General features: G+C 33.7%; 1 long non-coding RNA gene across 1 annotated transcript; it reads left to right on the top strand.

Moving 5' to 3' along the window:
- Window positions 1-3,169: 3,169 nt before the first annotated feature.
- On the top strand, window positions 3,170-5,556 carry LOC106795668 (uncharacterized). Its single transcript, XR_001384359.2, has 3 exons — window positions 3,170-4,480; window positions 4,680-4,885; window positions 4,969-5,556. It is a non-coding gene; the product is annotated as an uncharacterized lncRNA (long non-coding RNA).
- Window positions 5,557-8,670: the final 3,114 nt, after the last annotated feature.

Below are 8,670 nucleotides of genomic sequence, written 5' to 3' on the forward strand. Positions count from 1 at the left end.
ATAATGTGCAATCTATTGGCGGTTGCGTTCTCTTAATTCAATTGTGGGCATGGGAGCGATGCCCTAAATTAGTCCCATCGATTGTGCCTCCACAACAATGAAACAGTCCACTTGGCTATAGGTACACAAATTTTAAATTATGGTCTTCATTTATAATTTTAATTATTATTGTATGTAATACATTATTATTTATTATTGCATAATTGTTATATAGATGGTTACAAAATAGAAATCCTCATATGGCCAGTGATAGTGTGGAACACTGTCGTTTTAAATTAGACACCATGAAAAGGGGCGAGGTAACTAAGTATACATTTTTCAAATAAACAATGTTATTATTTGTAATTATTTAACAAATTTTTAAATTGCCTTGTAGTTTTTGTGGCTCCCTTACTCCGAAGAAGTCCAAGCGTTATTGAGTCATTTATGTTTTGCTGGGTCTGTAATCTGGAGATGTGTAGTGCTGATGATTTGTTTCAATGTTGTTGAATGACATCAGCCAGATAGAGTCATGAGGCAATTTGGACTGCAACAACCTATACCTGACCCTCCATTGCAACCTAGCAATATACATGGCTTAATACTAAAAGGAAAAAATGGACATAATTGGAGGCGACTATTGTTGCCAGCGCTTAATGAATGGAATAGTCTCTATGAAAGGCGGTTTCAAGAAACGCCACCACAAGTTGGGCTCCTCAGTGTGAATTCCGAGTATATGAAGTAGTTTAGGCGTAAAACCAAATTGTATATCAGCCGACAACATGCAAGAAGAGGACTAATGGTATTTATTAATTATTGTAGCTCTTACTTATTTATTTTAATATTTTAAAAATTGGTTATTATTTACATACATTTTCTAAATATATGTATTATTTAACAACAATTTATATGCATGGTGAAATTATAGAAACAATGCAGTTCATGTTGTCCCCACATGGGAGAAGGGTGTCAACTTTGGACGATCTGGCGTCGTGCCTTGATAAGATGACTCTTTTAGCTGAGAAAGAGGATAGAATTATTGAGGCATGCGAAGAAGCTCCTCCTTCGATTCCACAATTTGAATGTCAACCGTTTGACATGTTGGGTAAGAGTGTGGAGACCCAAGGTTTAGGGAGATGTAGGGAAAGTGTAGATGCAGAAGCACATGTTATTCCTGCGATGCCAAAGCAGCAACATAGAATGTATTACACACCTGATCAGTTCACCCAAGAGTCGTCTTAAATGTCCCCCCTGTATCCGTACCCATATCAAAGCGGAACTTCATCAGGTACAATTTTTGTGTTAATTTAATTTATAATGTCCATTAATATTGTATTTTATTTAATTTACTGTTTATTTATTATGTTATATATTGTGATATGTAGATGCATATTTCATGGGAATGCAACCTCCGCTACAACCAGGATATGTTATGGCTGACTTATTTGGGTCTCCTTCTCCTGCGGGAACCCCTTTATTTGCACATGGTTGTCAGATATCAATGCCTAACGCCCCCAATGGGCCCTCTATGGAGTGTGTCGGGAAACATTCCTAACATTACTGATTTATTAGGGGTGGATTTAGGTAATGAACTTTCTGTTGAGGCTGATGAAAGGAGGGGCGATAAGAGAAGAAATCCATATCGGCAAGCTCAGAGATGGGAGCGACCATGTGGGACATCGTCACGCCATGACACACATGATGATGATGATGATTGATTAGTTTTATTTTAAATTGTTTGAATTAATTGAAGATGTGCGTAACAAAATTGAGCAAACAACATCAATAAAAATCATGAATTGAATCGTACAATGATAACTAATCACATGCAGACCATGACGTTAACAACTGCCCTGATTAGATTGTAGAGGACAATTGCGTCGATTGTGTCCTTGTACACCACATCTACCACATTTTTGACGAGTTTGAGAAGGTTCCCTCCAATCCATCTCATTCCTTAACCGTGTTGATCTTGGTCTTCCTTTCATACGAATAAAACTTGGATCAGGAACAAGTGTCCACGACTCATCAGATGGAAGAATCGCATCCTCATTCCCTAGAGGCCACCACAATGGAGAGTAAGCATGTAATATGTGATTATTTGTGTATACAACATCTATGTATTGATAGAAGTTGATGTTAAGAGTACCACACACAGCGATAATATGGGAACATGGATAATGATAAGTACTAAATTGACCGCATTGATAGTAACAGTCGTTTAAGTTAACTGACCACTTTTGTCCACCTCGTTGAGACATAGGATCATAAGCCTCCTCAACTTCAAACATTGTTCTTGAATATCATAAATGCGGACAATGTGAGAACAAGCCTTTTCTTGATTTTTCTGAATCTCTTTCATAACCTTCGAGCAATAAATCTGATCGCTTTGTAATTCTCTTTGAGCTTTACAACTGCAGTCTACAAAATACTGCTGACATCTACTGTATATTGACTTCACAAGGGCAGTTATTGGTGTGTTGCGGCAACCTCTGAAAACTTTATTTACACATTCAGATAGATTAGTTGTCATATGACTGTACCTACGCCCTCTTCTGTCATATGCCATGGTCCATTTTTCTTTTGAAATCTTGTTGATCCATGTTTTTATGGCAGGACTCAAATCACAAAATTTATCAAAATTCCTATCGAATATATGCTTGCAAGGAGTGTGTCCTGCACATTACCAATTACCAATTTCAGTAAAATTATCATAAAAAATAAGATATATTATAAGTGAAATCTTACCTAATTTTTTCAACATTTGTTTTTGTTTCTCATTCTTGAACTTCTGGTTGAAATTGCTTGCGATATGTCGCACACAGTAAACATGATAAGCATGGGGAGGTTGCCACCCAAGTGTTTCATTAGCAACGACTGACTACTCGCATGACAATCATAAATGAGACATATATCATCTTTATCTGTGATATGTTCACGCAAGTGTGCCAAAAACCATGACCATGCTGTTAATGTTTCTTCCTCAACCACAGAAAATGCGAGCGGAAGAACATGGCCATTTCCATCTTGTGTTGTTGCAATTAACAGTGTCCCACGATGAAACTGACGGTATTCACGACTCACCGTATTGCCAACTACAAATCATCGTCACATGTTTGATAATACGATCCTGGATAATGATTTTGCATGTGCTTCAGCCATGACGAAAGTTGGCCTTAAAGCTTCCTGAAAATTATGGTTCTAATATTTCTAGATGTGTTCAGCTTTAACAATATAAAATTCTTGGTGCAAGACTTGCTCAAAATAGCAATAAGGACTTTACCAAAGGAAGTTGCAAGAGTGTTAATCAACTTTAGTTCTTTCTTCAAGATTTTATGCTCCAAAGTTTTTGAGGTTGAGGAGTTTAAGTGCTTGGATGATGAAATTGCATTAATTCTTTATGAATTGGAAAAGACCTTACCTCCCTCTTTCTTTTTTCTAACGATGCATTTGTCTATACATCTAGCATATGAAGCTAGAATCGGCGGACCAGTACAATATGGTTGCAAGTGAAGAAATTAAGTGGTTGTCTAGAAGGCCTAACATTGTTGTTGGAAAATTTTCATCTTACAAGATTAATGGTTATATGTTAACCATTGAAAGCTTGTGAAAGGAAAACACAAAATATTGGAGTTATGGTCACTTCATCTATAGTCAAGTTTAAAAATAAGAAAGATGAAAATTGTGAAGTAGAAGATGTTGCCTACTATGGAGTTCTGAAAGACATACTTTAGTTAGATTAATACGGGCATTCCAAATTTGTGCTATTTGAATATGATTGGTTTAGAAGCAAAGAAGATGGATTTGGATTTACCCTTGTAAATATAGGAAAGTTGATTTTTCAAAATGACCCCTTTGCATTTGCTACTCAAGTAAAACATTTGTATAGCACAAAAGATCCAACTGATGATTGGCATGTTGTTACTAGTACCATTCCAAGAGACTTGTTTGATATATATGGTGACTTTGAGAATGGTGAAATGGAAAAGCACACAACAGCTCAATTAAGAAGTCTTATACTTGATCAATATTCTCATGAGAATGAAGACGTCAATTGGGTTAGGGATGATATACTTGGAACAAAAATTGACACATGTGTATTAGATCATCAAGAAATAAGAGAAAGATCTCAACATGGTTGATTTTACTGATAGAGAAATAACAATTTCATGTATTTTTTCTTTAAAAGTGTTTCCTGTACTTTGTTCCTAAAAAAATGTACAATATAAAATTCTTTGCATAGAAATTTCTTGCTCTTTTTTTAACTCTTACTTGAACTTTGCTATTTTATGCATGAAGTCTAATGTACATTAGTCCTTACAAATTAATTGTGCATGTTCTTTAACGATTAGGCTTAAATTTCGTTATTATAGTATTATGGCAAGCATGAAACACAAGGTCTCATGGCCAAGTGGGTCTATGGAAGAAATTCTTGGTGAGTTAGAGGAAAATCCATCAAGCCCTTGCCAAGCACCTTTTTCACATAAGTTGAACAACAATGGTGAGTAATTTACATGGTTTTGAAATACTAATGTTTTTCATAGAATATGATTGGTTGACTACTATGGGTTTGGGGCTGTTTGCTTCCTGTGCTTGGTGTATTTACCAATATTAATTGAGTATTTTTATTGTTGGATGGTTTATTTTATTTTATTTTTGAAAAGTAGAGCATGTCTAAATTTTTTATTACTTTATTGTAGGTTCTAGTCTGAAGCAAAAAATAGTCCTAAGAGATGCCTCAAAACCAATGGCTTAAGTTCTTCTCAATCATCTTTTGCTCCTCAACTATCGAAGAAACACAAGGTCTCATGGCCAAGTGGGTCTATGGAACAAATTCTTGGTGAGTTAGAGGAAAATGCATCAAGCCCTTGCCAAGTACCTTTATCACCTAAGTTGGACAATAATAGTGAGTAATTTACATGGTTTTGAAATATGAATTTTTTCTTGGAAAAATAGAGTAAGTCTAAATTTTGTAATACTTTATTGTAGGTTCAGTAGGAAGAAGAAAAGAGGTCTGAACAAGATGCCTCAAAACCAATGGCTTAATCTATGGATAATGATTACAAGTTAGATTGAATGCACTTGGTTAACTAGTTGGTTGCTTTTGGGCTAAGTTGAGTAGTTATTTGGGGATACTAGCTAGGAATGCACATTTGGCTCCCATGACATACACAAATTGGAAAACACTAAAACCAAATTGGGATGATATGGGGCAAATAGTCACTGTATTTTTTTCTTCTAAATTATGTTTTCCCCCTAATTGTGCTAAGTATTCATTTCCTTGTATTTTTGGTGCAGTCAAAGTTTGACATTGAAGAATGTGTCAAAAAATGGGTTTTGGAAACTATATTTTAAGTTGGAGGACTCATAAATGTAGATTAATGAAAAAGTGTTTTAAGCTAAACATGACTGAGGATGCTAATATAAAGAATGGACCGCCCAATGTTCCTCTTGAGTAATGGAGAATTCTTGTTAAATTCTAGAAATCTGTCTTAGCTTCAGTGATTTAAATATATTTTTATGTGATTTCATTTACTTCATTTATGATTATCTTTCTAATTATGCTCACATATAAAATATTTCTTTTAAATGATCATAGCAAGAAGAACAAAGTTACTAGAGCACTACACACTAGTGTTCATACCACAGGATCAAAAACTTTTGTTGAAATGTTCTGAACCTTATATATTTTACTTATCTTATTGTTTATGTGTGAATAGACAACAAAGAACCCAAATGGAAGAGATCCATCTCGAGTGGAAATGTACATTCTAACGCATAAGCCTAAGAATGAGGCAGTAAAAAAAATTATTGTATGTTTATCATGTTATTACTTTTTATAACTTTTGTTCAGACTTAATTATGGTTCTAATTTCTAATATAGTCAGAGCTAGAAGAGGCAACAACTTTACATCCAGAAATAGTAGACCGAGGCACAACTTAAGATCTCAAGTCTTTAGAAAAGATAGTCCTAGCCATGTGCACACATATGGAAAGGGGGTTGTGCCATCAAATTTTTGGGAAACTCAATCTTAACTTGAAACTCAAAAAGTAATTGAGGAAGTGGAGAAAAATGGTCAGGCAGAGACAAAAAGCATACAAGAAAAATTGCAAGAGGAAATACAAATAAAGCTACAAGAAAAAGTTGAGGAAATTAGAAACAAAATGTTTGGTGGTTTCAAATTTGTTTTGAATCAATTACAAAATAGTTTCCCAGGAGTAACTATTCCAAATATGTTCAGCATGTCAATTCCAATTATAAATGAAGACATTGATGCACGTTCTTGTGCTACTACACATCATGTGATTCATATTGAAAAAGAGGCAAGGTAAACAATATCATTACTAATGCTAAAAGAAATTTTCTCAACTACTAAAAGCTATTTATTAAACATAAATCGTTAATAATCTATTCCTATTTCACTGTCAAAGCATCTATTGAGAGGTACAAGAAAGCAAGTTCAGGTTCATCCAAAGGCAAATCTACTTCTAAGGCTAATGCTCAGGTATAAGAAAATCTATTATGTGAGCACTGAACATTATATTTGAGATACTCTTCATTTGAATGTGGTATGTGATATGATGGGTTGTGCTTAAATAGTTTGTGGTTGAGGGATATGGAGGTTTAGATAATATAGTTACTAATGAAGTAGAATTTTAATATCAGAAACTTAAAAACCTTAACATATAAACATGTAATGGAAAGGTTAATTGTTTTTTCTTTACCAATCCTCCATTTTTATTAGTGTTTTATCTCTACTTATGCCCTCATTTCCTTGGCTGATAATTTAATATATTGTTTTTTTAGCATGATGAAATGGATATTGCCCATGGTGTGGAAGGTTATATTGTAACTGGATCAAAGCAAGTTGAAATAGGTTAGTAATTTTGGTTGGTGAAATAAACAATGATGGGGAATAATGGCAAGTCAAAACAAAATTTTGGCAGTAAGTTGGTAGCTTAGGCTAGGAAGGGCATAATCTGTGTGTCAGCTATGATTTTTACATCTTATCTATGCATTTCTTTTCTAGTATGTTTTTCCATTGGTTGATTTGTTTTTCCTAAAATGGTGATTTCCTCCTTGAATTTGATGGTATTTCAGTTCTTATACAATCTCCTATCAGTGTTATTATGGAATTATTATTTTTATTTGATAGAAACAAAGTTATTAAAAGAGAGCAATAAATACGGTTCATATAATACATGTACTAGTGGTAGTACATTATCAAGAGTTGCACTGAATTTTCCTCTTTCCCGTGAACAAATGGAGAAGGAGTGTATGAGATTAGTAAAACCTCTTGGCATACTAGTCTTTTGTTACTCCTTTGTTGCTATAAATGAAATTATATTGTTCTAGTACTTTTTTCTCAAATTTAATTAACAAATTGTGTTGTCATTTGTTTAATGAGATATCAAAATCATTTTTACTTATTGGCTACTACTGAAATTCTTCCGTTTTCCATCAAGATAGTTTGGTTCTTTTTTATGTCGTTGATGGATTTATTTCTACTAAGCTTTGTGCATTTTTACTGAAAATCTATTTGATAACATTTTTAACATTTCGTTGCATTTTATACAAATGTTGTTATATATCATACATTGAGACAACCTCTGAAACTAACACTTTTCCAGTCCCTATAAGCAAATAAGTTGATACGGGCAAATTACAGACATACAAATAATTTGATACATTAACATTTTTTTTAGTATAATATTTTTTGTGGAAATAGAGATACTTCAGAGTATTATGATTCAAATGGGTTCAGCAGCAATGGCCATGAATTATGCATAGTGTCATAATTGGATGTTAGACCAACCAAACACGTGACATAAACAAGGTTTATTACTATTCGCTGGGTGGGTTTATATGTAGCTAACTTGATAAACTGAAAGAAGCGCTCTCACTTAGAAGGCCATTCCACACATTGATATTTTGCAGCAAAGTATATTTTTCAGTTCCATGTGTTATCAACACAAGTGCACAATAAGAAGATGGAGGGAAATACCCTTCATTGATGCAAAAAAAGATATGAAAAGAAAAATAGATTTCACATAGTAAACTATAACAGGTTTGACTTACCTCAGTTGCAAGAAGAGAGCTGATTAGTTCATTTTGTGACGATACTGTGAAATTTGAATGCATAAGCATAACATTTAAATTAACAATAATCATTCAAACAATAAAGAACAGATGACACACCTCACACCTTTTATGGGATTCCCATTCAAAAAGGCACCTTTTCCACGGATTCTAGTAAAAAGATACACATAGCAATCCCAAATTTTAATTTGTATACTAAGCAACAGAGGAAAATTAAACCACAAACAAAAAAAATACATGCAGAATTTTAACATTGTATAAAACTTTGCATGTTTCTTCCTACACCTTATTCCTTGTCACTTATGGCCATTTTGGATGAAAGGTTACCACCATTATTGTTCTATCTACACTCTACAGTCTATGGAGACGTGTACTATAGTAAAAATGAATTTCTTATAATCCTTGTCATATTATGGTTTCTCCATTTAATTCTTAGTGATGCCTACTATTAATATAATTTCCTGTTGAGCTGCATTTACTTTCACGGGAAATTGCTGAAGAAAAAGAACAAAGAAGAAAGCATCAAAAGAAGATATCATCTAAGAGATCGAGGATGAAGATAAAGGTACACAATGCATAATTATCATATA

The sequence above is a fragment of the Glycine max genome, chromosome 13, assembly GCF_000004515.6.
Source record: "Glycine max cultivar Williams 82 chromosome 13, Glycine_max_v4.0, whole genome shotgun sequence".
Classification (NCBI taxonomy): domain Eukaryota; kingdom Viridiplantae; phylum Streptophyta; class Magnoliopsida; order Fabales; family Fabaceae; genus Glycine; species Glycine max.